General features: G+C 53.3%; 1 protein-coding gene across 1 annotated transcript in view; it reads right to left on the bottom strand.

The window, feature by feature from the left end:
* tekt3 (tektin 3) overlaps window positions 1-7,189 on the bottom strand; it is a 39,478-nt gene extending 32,289 nt beyond the window's left edge. Inside the window, exons 1-2 of the mRNA XM_018745461.2 lie at window positions 7,158-7,189; window positions 6,012-6,083 (exon numbers count right to left, since the gene is read on the bottom strand). The gene's annotated coding sequence lies outside the window, so the exon portion shown is untranslated. The remainder of the gene's footprint in view (window positions 1-6,011; window positions 6,084-7,157) is intronic.
* Window positions 7,190-14,367: the final 7,178 nt, after the last annotated feature.

Genomic DNA, 14,367 nt, shown 5'->3' with positions numbered 1-14,367 from the left:
CAGACACACCCATGTTTAGGCTAACCCCACACCTCCCACTCCCCAGTCCCGTCTTCCTCCTCGCCCCCTAGAACACCCTACGGGCCAAAGGGAGGCAGAGGTTAACGATACATCCTGCGGGCCGCTCGGAGACCGATAAAAGCACCGAATTGGAACGCGCCAGAAATCTGGAAGAATTTAACACCCGCTGGATTCAAACACAGAGAATCTCTGTTTGGAACAATCACCGAGCCCCCGGCTCAGCCCCCAGGAATGTGCTATCACAGATGCCCGGCGGTCAGCAACTTCCAAATCTATCGCTCTCTCCCTCCCTCCCTCCCTGCACACCCTCTGTTTTTACACGAGTTGAGAGTGGGCTGAACAGCAAATATAGACGGTGCGAAACTTCCTCATATCCCGAGAAGCACCGACCTCGAATCACTGGGGCTTAAAGAGGGTCCCTCTGAGCATTCGGTGCTACAGTCCTGCAATTCTCTTCAAGCCACCGTCAAGTGTCTCCCTGGGGGACCTCCCTGTCTTTTTTACCTCCAAAATATTACTGACAATCTCTGTTTTTCCACTCTGCACCGCTGCACGTGTCCCATGTGCTCAGAATGACAGCTCAACTCACGCATTTAGCAGAGCGACCACTTGTATACAAGAACGTGGAAAAGGGTGTAAGGATACAATTATTCTGCCTTTCGCTTGCGTTTTCATGGGTCGCAAAACTTTGAAAACACTCTAGAAAGATCTCAGAAAATAAACATTTGCAGGAAATGGGATATCAGCGCTGGCATCACTCACTCCTATTCAACAACCTGGTGCCGAAACAGGTCAGTGAACCAATGAAAATATTTATTAAACTGAAAATATTTGCTAAAACTTATCTCGGACGGCTCACGACAAACTGGTTTATTTAACATTTATTATTTATCTTTGTAATTGTGAACATTTTGACTAGTGAAAATGGCAGGTTACGCAGTTCATATAGAAATGCTGACAACCTCGTCCTGCTGCCACGACAATGTGGAAAGTAACACGAAAATAATATTAATTCCCGTGATCATTTCGGAGAGATTCACAACGCGTTCGGTACGGTTTCCCGGGCTGTTACATTTGCGGTGCTCGTTCATTATTGCGCGTGAATTATTATCGCTCCGCTGATACTGAACTATAGTCGCGGTTCTAACTCACACACACACACACACACACACACACACTGTCTGAAGCTGCTTGTCCCAGGTAGGGTTGTGGCGAGCCAGATCCTAACCCGTCAACACAGGGCGCAAGGCCGGAGGGGGAGGGGACGCACCCGGGACGGGACGCCAGTCCGTCGCGAGGCACCCCAAGCGAGACTCGAACCCCAGACTGACCGGAGAGCAGGCCCCGGCCAAACCCGGCGCACCCCCCGCGGTTCTAATTCCGCGGGCGGAAACGAGGTCGTTTTCACTGACCTGTGAATCTGTGCGCTGCACGTGCGGCGTCTCATTGCCGTGTTTCAAAAGCACCTCTAAGAGACCTCTTGGAATCCAGGGGCCCCCAATACAGCGGCGGGCACACAAAGCCTTAATTGTACTCCGCGAACGACCCAACGTACCATTTCAGGTCATGCGGCCCATCGCCACTTCCGATTTGGGAACTGAAAGAAGGCAGGCATGTGTACGCAAGACATAAACCGACGTGTCAACTGTCTTTTCCTTCCACTCCTACAAAATACTCCCGTAACGGGCGGTTTGACCAGCGGGTGCCGTGATGGCGGAGGGTTGTGGTTTCACGCCCAAAACGAGCCTTCGAGAACGTGCGCGCGGGGGCTGCCGCGCACTTTTCGGCGATGTCCCATCAGTCCGTGACAAGAAGCTTCTTGTGCATCTGCAGGCCTCGTGAGCAGAGCGACTAAGACACGGCAAACAGGCCAATGAAGTGCTGTAGAAAAGCAACGTTTGATGGAACGTTTCGGCCTCTATAGTTCATATACGTAGACGCGGAATATCAACGCTGAGCTCAACAGCTACCGGCGTGCTGAAAGAAGCGGTCCGATGTTTCCTCGGTAGTCGCGACGGGGTCACGGAAGGGCGTATCCCGGGTAGAGGCAGGCCGAATGTTTTCGGATACTAAGAGTAAACACCGGTTTCCCCCGACTGAGGGCTTTTGCCTCTGTATGGGGGCATTGAGGACGGGTCGTGCGCTCGAGAACAGCGCGGCTCTCGGTGCCGACCGCTGCGGATATCAGCATCTGACGTTTTCCACGTTCCGTTTGTCGGCTCGCTTGAAAACACGCGTTTTTTTCCCACCTCGATCGATTCGGCATTTTGTGCTTTTAAACGCTCCGGAACCGGCTCGCTGGCTGACATCGGAGCCGATAGATCCCTTTAGGCCGAAACCATTTCGGAATGGATTTTAATGCTGTTTTTTTTTTTTTTTTTTCCCGCAGACGCATAAAAAGTGACTTCGCAGATGTAGCGGACTCTCTTCCCAAGCGCCGGGCGTAAGAGGGGCCCTTTCTTTCGCGAGCGGCCACGGGCTGCGTCAGTTATTCATCCAGAAGAAATCCTTTACTGGGGTGAACGTTCTACATTCTTCGGAATTATCAAAAAGTTATATATTCCCTTTAACGCGTGCGGCAGAAATAGTTTCTCGTGAAGAGAAGCAGGCGGTATGGTGTTTAGAGCCGTCGCCTCGTCATCGCGGGACTCCGGTCAATGCAGTCACGCTGAACCGATACAGTTAAAAAAATACCCAGTGTACAAAGAGGTAAATAACTGTAAGCGGCTTGTTGTTACGTGCAAACATAACATTCGTACGTAGTTTTGGAGAAAAGTACCACGTAAGGATTGCAAACGGCAGCGAGCTCCATACCGCGGTTACTCTGGTAACACTGTTCGGTAAAATATTACATTGTGTTGCGTTAGATAACAATTTTCCGAATGTCTGATCTCCTGATATAAAGAAGCAACAAAGAGTTCTGGCCCCTGATTCATCAGGACCGCACAGGATTTACCGGTGTAAAAGTACATTTTAATTATTTATTTTGTTCATCGTTACTCGCTCGTGCTGCACTCTGTTCGGTGCCTTGAACTTTATCCGCAGGTATTAATAAAGCAGCGTGGAAGAAATTTTATCCTTCCCGAAGCCTGACACGCAAGGGCTTCTCGCGACATCGGCCGACGGGAGAGCCCCAGAACCTTATTCGCCGGGCTCATGCATAATTCATTCCGGGGTGTAACAATTACACGCGTTAGCAACTTCCGCTCGTTGGGCCTCCGAACTTCCGTCTTTACCGCTTTCTGCTCTTTCCGTGGAAGCGGAAGCGGTTAACACCCCATCTCTTGCCGACCTACTGGCCATTTCGTATCATATCTCGCGCATACAGGCACCACCTCGCCCTTCGCGTCGTCGGTCACTTCTGGGTGTCACGAGCTTCTTCGTTAGTACTTCTCCTACTAGTGAAGTGACAACGCAATCGAAGGGTACATTTTAAACATATATAATCAAAGCATACATCTAGGGTTAGGGTCCAATTTAACACCACAGGAGCGTCGTATCCTGCGCGATCCTGTCCTGTCCCGTCCCACACTATCCTACTTCCCGCAGAAAATGTTCTCAGCCAGTTTCTTTCAGCAATTACAAGAAATGGGGAAAAAAAGGAACTCCGTACCGAAAAGGTCCTTTCGTATGCATATCAGCAAACGCAAGCAACATGTCGGAGTGGATATACACGGGTTGCAATTTCAAAGAGGCAGAACTTGAGAAGTATGAGATGTTTGTCGCTTTGGAGAAACGCGTCTGCTAAATGCACACATCTCACACACAGTGTCTGAAACCACTGGTGGGGGTCACGGCGAACCGGAGCCTAACCCGGCAACACGGGGCGTAAGGCCGGAGGAGGAGGGCACGCACCCGGGACGGGACGCCAGTCCATCGCAAGGCACCCCAAGCGGGACTCGAACCCCAGACCCACCGGAGAGCAGGACCCGGCGAAACCCGCTGCGCCACCGCACCCCCCGGTCCGCTAAATGAATAAATGTAAATGTAAAGGCAAACTCGTGTGCCTCGCTGCAGCCCGAGCGCTGGAGTTGCCCAACGGATCCTCCCATCTTCAGCTGCCGCTGAAGCTAAGAAACCCGAGAAGCGAAGCGCGGAGGGAAAAGAAGAAAAGCTCGGCTCGGAGCCACGTGGCGGCCGAGAGCAAATAAAGGCGCGCCGATGCGGAGCGGCTCTGCTGCCCGCGGGTGGTCCCGCCGTAAACGTAGCCCTCGCACCCGCATCCATACGTCTCCCCCCTCCCCGCAGCATGAAAGACCAGGCCAAGGGCAACTTGCTGCAGTTCGGGGCTCTTTTCAACAGACCGGCTTCATTTCAGCTCTTATTGTTAATGCACCATAATTTGAGTCGCTCAACGAAGGTGTTTTTATCAGCGATAATTATGGTTCTGCAGACTTACATTCACTCACAATATAGGTCTGTATACTAAGGTACTTTGATTTATTTCTCCACGACACTGGTATCGTCAGGTACAAAACCAGTCTGTGTTTAAATATCACCGACAACATAATTTACTGCAAATCCCAAAGTCTCCGGAGAGGAAATGTAACCGTTACAGCAAAAGACTCGCGACTCTATATTTATTTTAGCCAGCAGACTTTGCGTTTGTGCTCTTTGCGCATGCAGTGTGCAGTCCGGTACCTGTCTCCTGTTGTTTGGGTGTTCTCCTCTTATAGGTTCGTGGCATGCAGAGAAATTGCCATTTGGACTGACTTTTACACTGCAGAAAGTTTTACGGTTCAGTACCGTTGTCATTTTCGAGCTGCTAATTTCCAAAGACATATATTCTTATGTTTTCAGTTCCGTATGTTTATTTAAAACTGTATTTTTTCCGGTATTTTCTAAAATATCCGTACCAGAACAAAACGGCACACGTTCAGGATACGAGTGAAAAACCGCCTTAGTTCAACTCGCTTCCACGGTGCTCGCATCCGCTGAGTCTGTCCTTCTTCAAACTTCGGGACGGAAGAGGATTTTGTGGAGACCTTTTATTGGCAGTCATTTCAGATATGTTTTAATTTTAATATAGATTAAAGCTAGTAAAAAATTAAAATAAAACCCCTTATTTCAGCTCACATCACATCATCTGAAACCTCTTGTCCCACGTGGGGTCGCGGGGAGCCGGAGCCTAACCCGGCAACACGGGGCGGAGGGGACACACCCAGGATGGGACGCCACTCCATCGCAAGGCACCCCAAGCGGGACTCGAACCCCGGACCCACCGGAGAGCAGGACTGCAGCCCAACCCGCTGCGCCACCACACCCCCCTCCTATTTCAGCTACTATTTAAAATATTATTACTTAACATTATAATAATTATTATACAGTAGCTACATCCAACACTTTTACAAAACATACCTAGTAAGTAGATTGAGGAATGTCTGTATCCCTTACGAAAAAAGAGGTGTTTGAGTTATTAAGTTTTCATTCCTCGCGACCTGCTGACAGAAGTGATTCTGGATTTATGAAAAAAATATGAATTATGAGCAGACTCGTGTTCACAGGATGAGCACAAAGGACCGAAGCAAAGGACCGCAACCCTACCACGTGGCTCCGGCTGCTGAAATGTGGAGCAAATGTTTGTTTTTCTAGTCACGTGCGATACATCACAGAGCCACTGCTGCCGACCTTGGGGTCAGGGTTGCGGGACAGGAGTTTAATTATGGCGATGGAACGGAAAGGGCCCACGGCCGCCCCGGCGAGCGGCCGCAGTCGTAGCCTCCGCAGAAATATCGCAGGCACTCGTCAGCGGAGCGCAATTCGGCAGCACTCGGCTGGGAAATACTGCAGCGGCCCCCGCGCGCCTCCGCCGCGTCCCATCGTGCCTCGCATCAGGGATCTCTTGCTTTAAACCTTTACGTATCGGACACCTTTGCCCAGGGTCACGCTCAATGTTGAAAAACTAACGAGAAACCCTCCCGCAGACCACGTGGCTTCGCGTGACACTGTGTGGGGATACTCCAGCTAGGGTTCGAGCGGCGATTTCTCACCTTCTTCTCACGGACTTCAGCGGGTGGCCCGGCTGGGTTCTCCTTTACTCGCGTCTCCATCCGCGAGCTCATCTGATCAGAACAGCAAAGACTCTATAAAGCCCTTTTTCACACATGACCGCAACATGCTTTGATCATTATTAAGGTGCAGCAGGTAGCGCTTTGAACAGAAAGTGTTTTCAGGAGCTTTTGAACAAAAGTTGATTTATGACAAATATCATCTTAAGAGCAATAAAATAGGGGCTTAATTAGGGGAGTCACGGCATCTAGGTGTTTGTTAACGGGAACTACTGGTATGTGTGCGGGTGGCATGGTTACCAGCGTGGTAGACAGGTGTACACATCAGTGTGTTCATGATGGTCCCCATATGGTAATGGCAATACATTGCACTCCATACGGGGGTGGGTGTGTGTGTGTGTGTGTGTGCCCCGTCTTCCCACAGATTTACTGCTCTAATTGAATCCACATAGTTCCATACATCTTAAAAAGCTCTAATGCTATTTAGGCATGTAATATTTCACGGAGGCACTGTGGTCTGTTTCATATGAGTGTTTATGGGTCTGCTGCTCGGCTCTGTCCAGAGACACGGTGTCGCGGTGCTGCCCGTTAACCTCCAATCCATTCCGAAGAGCCGTCTTCGGTCCGCCTGACGCGTCGCGGAGCCTCTCAGTCTGGAGGAGCTCTCCATTTGGACTCGGTGATGTCACAGACTGTATGTCGCCATGGAAATTCTGCCCGTCGCCTTCGCTCGCCCTCGGAGTCCGTCACGATCCCGCGACCCGGGCGATGCTGCCGCGTCGTCGTAGAAACGGACCCTCCCAGGGAACTGCACGAAGTCGCCGCTTCGGGGACCGTCCCTCATTTTTTGTATTTTTATCATGGGATCCCACCATTGTTGTTGAGGTTGGGCAGATGGGGCGAGAGAGTCTGCACCACTAGCTCCATCACGAAGAGGCGAGGTCTGGGAACGACCGCGCGGATCCAGTCCGCTTTCTCATGAAGTACTTGCCTTTGTTAGTCACCCATCCTGACCTTAACCCTAACCAGGGTGATCGATAACTGCTAGTCCGGTGCAGGGTCGCGGTGGCCCGGAGTCTACCCCGGAAGCGCAGAATACGAGGAGGGGTACGCCATCGCACAGCATACCTTCATTCTCAAAGTGAAGCGCGTGGTCGTCCCTTTCCGTTGCAGGGCGTCTTCGCCGAGTCTGGATTGCGGACACGCTCCGCTCCGCAGCGAGCGGCTCTAGAGATGGTGCGAACAGCGCCTCGCTGGCGGCTCGGCATCCCAGCCCCTGTGCGTGTGCGTGTGGCTTTCGGGGCAGCTGACGGGTTGCATTGGAAGGACAACGAACCCAGGCGCGTCGCAGCCTCGGCTGTGTTTACTCAGACGGGGACCAAACTAACCTCCGTGACCTTAGAGACAGTGTAAACACAGCAGGGGAAACAAAAAAAAAAAAAAAAAAAGAAAAAAAAAAAAACAAAATCATGTTGGAGTGGAAAGGTATCCGTCCATTTTCTATCCACCCCCCCCCCCACACACACACACACACACACACTGGAGTGGGGCGGGGAGCCCAGATACACCCGTGTTTTCATAAACACTCAAGTGTGTAGCAACGTCTCAACCGGCCACCACCCTTCCCCCCCGCCCTAGGAAGGAAGCTGCCCCCCTCCACCCCGACAACCCCTACTTTGCCGGGGTCAAGGCCCGGGGCCGCGGCGCTGCAACACCGACACCAGGAAACCACCAGGAGTGAGAATACAGAGCGTGACACGGACAGCTCGCGTCTCCGTGGAAACGGACAGGATGCGAACCGTCGGCCTCCCATCCGGAAGCCCTTCTGAGAAGGGGTGGCGTCGCGCTCGGGGTTTGGGAGAAAGCGCCTATCAATCCGTCCACGCTCATTGTGCGCGTGCGCGCGGCCCTCCGGGGGGCTCCGGCCGAACCTGCGGACGGGCGGCGCTAACAGAGGACGCGCCGGAAGCGCCGGCTTGTTTACCGCACGCGTCGTCCTCGTGGCTGGGCGAGGCCCTCGATTAGCGCCGCGGCGGACAGAGACGGCCGCCTGTGCCGCCGACCCCCCCCGACACGCCCCGCGCGCTTGTCGGCCGCCCCGAGCTGCACTCTGCCGCATCCCGAGATACTTCCGCATCTCCGTCTCTCGCGGCGCGCCGGACCTGTCGCGCTCGGTTTCTTCTCCACGTAATGCTTCCGTCCTAATGACTATTAGATTTACCCCGGTATCCGCTTTGCTCCCGGAACCAGCAAGCCTGGCGCGCTTTGGCACCTCCACCCCCCTGGTCACTGGAACACACCCACCCCCCGCGCACGCGCACGCTTCGGAGGACGACTCACCGACTGTCCTTCAACGGATTTCGAATAAACAAGGACGGCGCCGCCTTTCGGGACGTCCGGCTCCTGCGGCCAAAATCGATTCTCCCAGAAGCCTTTGCTGTCGCCGCTCTTCTCCAGTCAGGGTCCTCGGATTCCCGTCGCGCTACAGAAGCCGAGATGCTCCTCGCAAAACGCCAGCCGTGGAACGGCTCCTGATGCTTGACCGACCTTTTTCTACCATCAGCAAGAGTGCGAATTCAGACCTGTGTTACATGCGAACCGTGGTACATATGAAGAGTGGTAAATTATCAATTACATCTACAAATAAGAGACGTTTCCCTCATCGCGAAGCTCTTTCTGTCAACTGGCCAGTTAATAATCATATCCATAGAGCATAAATGTTTGTAAGGTGAGTTATTCCATTTCTCCTGGCCAAGCTGGTCACATGATACCGTGTTTACCATGCTGTTTCAGCGCTGTTGTTTCCCAATGAATGACCTTGTGTAACGAGACACGAGCTGTGCTCCCCCTCACTGAGGAACTACCATTTACTGTACTTTACCTGCGCCGACACCCACGATTATCCAAAATACAGGTTACGCAGCTGGCTTTCCCCACGGTCCGGCGCTCCGGGTTACCGGCTCCTATAAACCCCCCCGTCCGGCGCCTTGACGCAGGCGTCCCTGCTGCAGAAGCAAAATTTGCGTGTGCGTGACAGAGTCGGAGCGAAGGAGACGGGGAGAAGACGTCTTGGCCGCCGGCTCGGCTCGCTCTGCTCACTTCCGGGTCTCCCGGCTGCACGGCGGACCGAGGACGGGAGAGCCGCTCGCCTCCATTTCCCAGCTATTTATTACACCTGCCGCAAGAAAGAAAATATATACGAGGGCCGCCTCCTTCTTCGTCCCCCGGAAGTATCTCCCACCGGGCTCGACGCACTGAGGCGTTGTCCCGGGCGAGGAGGTGCATCGCCGAGAGCTTCTACGCCGCGACCCGGAGCACACGAAGCCGCTCCTGTTTTTGCTGTGCGTAGTTAACGGCCTCTTCAGTTTCCGTTAAATCTCAGCTCCCCCACTCCTGCTAGAGCTAGAGAGACACGCAACAGCACAGGCGAAGGTCGATGAATCGCGTACACACTTTGGAAGGGTAATAATGCTCCGGTGCGGTAAATACGCTACGCATTGTGACATTTGTCTAACGTATTTTCCGTTCGCTCTGTTCTCACCCCGACCTGCCGTGACAGCGCGAGCGCCTTAATAGCGGCAAAGGAGCAGCAGGCGGCACACGGGATGGCATCGTCACCTTGCGTCCGAAAGATCTCCTGCCGTAACATCCTTGATCAAGGTGCTTACCTGGATTTAACACAGGGAAAAAGGCCTGCTGTATAAAGGGGTAAATCAGTGTAAGGAGCTTAGTGTACAAACCTTACAGCGTAAGCTGCTTTGAAGGAAAGCATCAGGAAAATGGATTGATGCAAATTCACTCGAATAATAAGGCTCAGGCTCGTTACATTAACTGCTTCGTGTACTTTTCGCTTCTCGTCATGCCCTCTTAGGGGGCTGGACATTAAGTCAGGGAGCAACAGATGGACGAAGACAACTGTTGAATTTATATTAACGAATGCGTTCAGCAAGTGCTTTTCTCTACATTGATGTACAATAAAAGAGCATCAACAACAAATGAAGAGCTCTAGACACAGACACGGGATTATCAAACCTCAGCTAGTCTGACACCGCCTTGTTGCTGGTTCGCATCCCTCAAGCAGCTGCCTGTACAAGTGACATTCAAACAGCAAATGCATTGGCATTCATAACCGAGGATGTTGTTGGGAAGGATTCGGCAGCTCCGAGGGACAGAGGGAGCTCATTGTACCCTACCAATGGTAGTTAGATTTAAATAAATGTATGGTATAAATAAACCTTGGTTAATCAGGTGTGTGGGCTGGTAACACTACATAGAGTTCATTGGAAGTCACTTTGGAGGAAAGGGTCTGATAAATAAATAAGTAATGTAAATAGCAAACACATAAATAATCAGAGCTGATGGTGTCGAGATTAATTTATGCGGCTGTTAGGAGAGCGGAAGGGAAACGGATCTGAAAGACGTGGGTTCGAGACCCTCCTTGAATGCTACAGGGAATCTAACCGCTCCGAATGTTTTCATTTGCCCCAGACAGACTAAGCGCACACGCTAATTTGCGCGCAGAAGGGCCACGTCGAGCGGTGCCGTGAGCCGTCCCGCATTTCGAACGTGCGGCCGGGGCGCGGCCCGGAAAACGAGAGATCCACCCAGCGCGGAGCGAATTAGACGCTCCCCGGGCGAGTCGCGAAGAGCTCTCGCATGGCCGTACGCTGGCGGCCGCCCTATTATTTTCTCATCGCTGGAGGAAAATGCCGTAAAACACAATTAGCTCCTCGAGTAGCACGAGTGCAGCGGCGTCCACCTCCCCGCCGGGGACACGCGGGCGGAACACTTGATTCCGCTGCACGGGAAAATATGATCCGAGCCCTCGGTTGTTGCCCGACTTCTGCTCTAATGAGAAAACAGCCGGACCGATACCTTCTTTCCATTACCTCGGACCGGGCCGCGCCATCCCCCGCTCGGCACGGCCCGCGATCCCGGAGCCGCTCCTTTCCCCGTCCTTCATTTCTCCGCTCGCATTCGGAGTAAGAACGGAGACGACGACGTCAGCCCTGCCTTCGGTTCTGCTGAACGCGGGGGAGGTGACAAAGCGCGGGACAACGTGCGAAGAGCAGCGGAATCGGCGCAAAAGAACAAATCGAAGGTCCTGCGGAAAATCGGGTTGTGAACCGATATTTGGGGAATGGAAATGTGAGAAAATGAGAAGGATGGTAACAGAATCTGCTTTATTCTGATATTTTCCTCTATAAAGTCGTGGCAACGACACCATTTATACTTGGAATAAATGCAGCTCTTGTCCTTGCATGGACGCGGACAAGGAGCATCATGGGAATGAATTTCACTCCAGGTTCCTTTTCTTCAAACCGGCTATTAAGCGCTAACCCCCACCCCCCGCTTCCTCCTGAACAAACTGACCCCCACAGTCAAATCTGTGCAAACCCCAGAGGAGCCGCGTGCCTTGGAACAGGGTTTGAGAGCCGCTAGCTGAGGAAGGGATCGGAAATCAACCCTCTCTCCCGGGCTGCTTTCCGCGCCAAGCGAGCGAAGGACGGAGAGACAACAGCTTGGAAGGAAAAGAGCCGTCGGCCCAAACGGGACCCGGTCGGTCGTCACATGTGGTTTCGGCTGGGGGGCGACAGGCTCCTCTGCTTCTCGTTCACCGTTTCGTCGACCTCGTAGCGACGGCGCGTTTGCGTTTGCGGCCGGCCGGGTGCCTTCGATCCGCCCCCGGGGACGCGCCGCTCCGCCTCCTTCCCTCGGGGCCGGGTCCTCGGCCGCAGGTCCCCCCGTTTCTTCTAGGGCACAATGGGGCCCATTCACATCCGAGCCGCCCTCACCTGCCGCGCTCCTGCACGTCGCTTCCGGACAGGGGCGGAAAAATCCCACAGTCCCGCAGGCAGGTGGGGGGAGGGGAGGGGAGGGGAGGGGCGGCGTCGTGTGTCCTATGCCAGCCCCCTCGTCCCCCGTGCTCACTGTGAAGACATCTGTGTGCGAACGCCAGCGCGAGTTTCCCTAAAACCCTTCACCGGGCTTCGTAGTCCGCGAATTAAAATTCGCTGTCGGCCAAAATTCCTAAATTCCACACAGGAGACGAGGCTGCGGTTCGTTCGCTTGCTCTACGCCGCTCTCGACACAGAGAAACGAGCCGCGATCGCGGCGGCGCAGCAGTCGCTCTGACGCCTCCTGTCGATCCGCATACGTCGGACGCCGTTCGGTCGTCGGAACCCGCCGCGCGAGGCCCGGGCAGATACGGCCTCCCGCAAACCGACTCGGGGCATTTCTCTCGGTCTCGGAAAGCAAAAGCGGCCCTTTTCCGAACGCGGTCCAGCCGGGGAGCTTCGGCTACGGAAGGATTGCGTTAGTGCGAAATGTGCACGCTCAGCAGGCTGGCGCGGACCGAAACCCACGCTCCGTAGGCCTGTGTGCCACACGTGTGCGTGTGTGTGTGTGCGCGGCGTCGGAATCCGCCACAGCTGCGCGAGCGATGGCCTCCTCTCGGGCTACGTGCCTGGAAGCGGACCCCGGCCGGCCGGCTCTGGAATTTTGGCACGGGTTAGGAAAGGGTCCGTCCGGCTTCGCATCCCTCCACCCAAAATACAGCAAGACTCCACGCCCTGCTCTAACATGGGTGCGTGTGTGTAACTGTGCCCTTAACAAGAAGCTGCTGGAGCCTCAAAGTTCACCGTTTAGCTTTTTCTTCACATTTACATGCAATTTACTTAGCTGCTGAGCCGCGGATGCGGACGCTCTCCTCCACCTGGTTATGTTACCGCTCCCACGATAGAGGTTCTGCTCTCTTTTCCTCCCTCGTGGTTAACGCTGCGTCCGAAGCTCCGCCGGCTTCGCCGCCGTCTTTTCCGTGGGGATTGACCGCAAAAAAAAATCGTACTTTTGACACCGGTCCGTACTTTTTAACGCTCTAAGCTCTCGTGCGAACCCTCGTCCCAGATATGACAGTATTCTGAACTCTTAGAGCACAGTGCGGCCGAACAACAGAAAAGTTTCTTCGGTATGACTGGAGCAACACGCAGTGATTCATGCTGAAAAATTTAAACAATTTATACGTGTGAAAAAGAATTTTTCCACTTGTCCCGAGTCAGTTTTTCCTTAGTTGCAGTCGTTGCAGCTAAAGGTGCCGCAACCATTTACCCTGAAGGAGGAATTGCTTTTTCACACCAATGACGGCACATTTAATTTCTTCCGCAGCAAGGAAGCGGCATAAAATCCATACTAGTGTCACATCTTCTCTCCCGGGCTTCACGTCGCTTTAATTTTTGTGTCAAATTTCAAGTGAAAAAGCTGCAAAAACAGAGGAAATCGGAAATATTTTTTCACGGCACCGTACCTCCCGACTGAGACGGAGTACCAGCCGCGTGAGGACGATGACCTCTACGTCCAAGCAGCGGGGTTAATGGCAAGGTGTCCAGCAGAACAGACGGGTCAGCCCGTCCACGGACGGGTGGTTCTGACCCATTCATGAAGACGGGGGAGGGGCGGCAGGTGGGAAAGGAGGGAAGATGCGTGACTCACGTCTTCAGCTCGAAGAACAACAGATGAAAGGTTGCTTGGCAACATTAGGGTAGATAACGATGAGGAATCACAGCAACGTCCGCTTCAGCAGGCACCCAACGTCACATCAACTTCAATTATATCATTATAATTACATATATCCAATATGCTCCGTAGCACTGTTTGAGAAGGAGGGGTTTTTGGTTTGCGAGGGCCGACCAGAGTGTACGGAGAGGGGTGGGGTGGTGGGGGTTGGGCGTGCGCTCCGTCACGAAGGCCAGAAAGAGCCTTCAGAGATTCCAGCGGCTGGAATCACCCTCAGCGGCTGGAAACGGGGCTCGCATTTTGGCGCGGCGCTATTCGCCGACTTGGCCTCGTGTCGACCCGTCGCTCCGAGCGGCCTTGCGCGAAGGCGCCGGCTAAATTTTGTTCATTCGGTTCGCTTTACAATTTTAAACCTTGCCTGTACGGAAAGCTTCGTGTATAGGGAAGCAAATCACCTTCTCAAAGGTTCAACAGAAGGTCTCCATTTTCATGTATTTATTTAGCTGATGCTTTTCTCCAAGGTGGCTTCTAATATGAGGTTTGTACATTAAACTATGCACTGTGCTTTACTCATTTACACAACAGGGTAATTTTCACTGCCATTTCAGGCTAAGAACCCTGAGAAAGGGTACTACAGCGGGAGCAGGGATTCAAACCAAGGACCATCAGCCGTGTGGTTAACCCCCCCGTTTCCTCCTGGGACATAGAAAGACAACGTTGATCGGTGACAAGCTAAGGACCCCAGAAGGTCCAGGTCTGAGGTCGAACATCCCGTCACCTCGATGAGGGACGATCCGCACAGATGGGAATTTCACAAAGCGGCTCT

The sequence above is a fragment of the Scleropages formosus genome, chromosome 1 (genome assembly GCF_900964775.1).
Source record: "Scleropages formosus chromosome 1, fSclFor1.1, whole genome shotgun sequence".
In the NCBI taxonomy this organism is placed as follows: domain Eukaryota; kingdom Metazoa; phylum Chordata; class Actinopteri; order Osteoglossiformes; family Osteoglossidae; genus Scleropages; species Scleropages formosus.
This window is presented reverse-complemented; position numbering and strand designations above follow the sequence as displayed.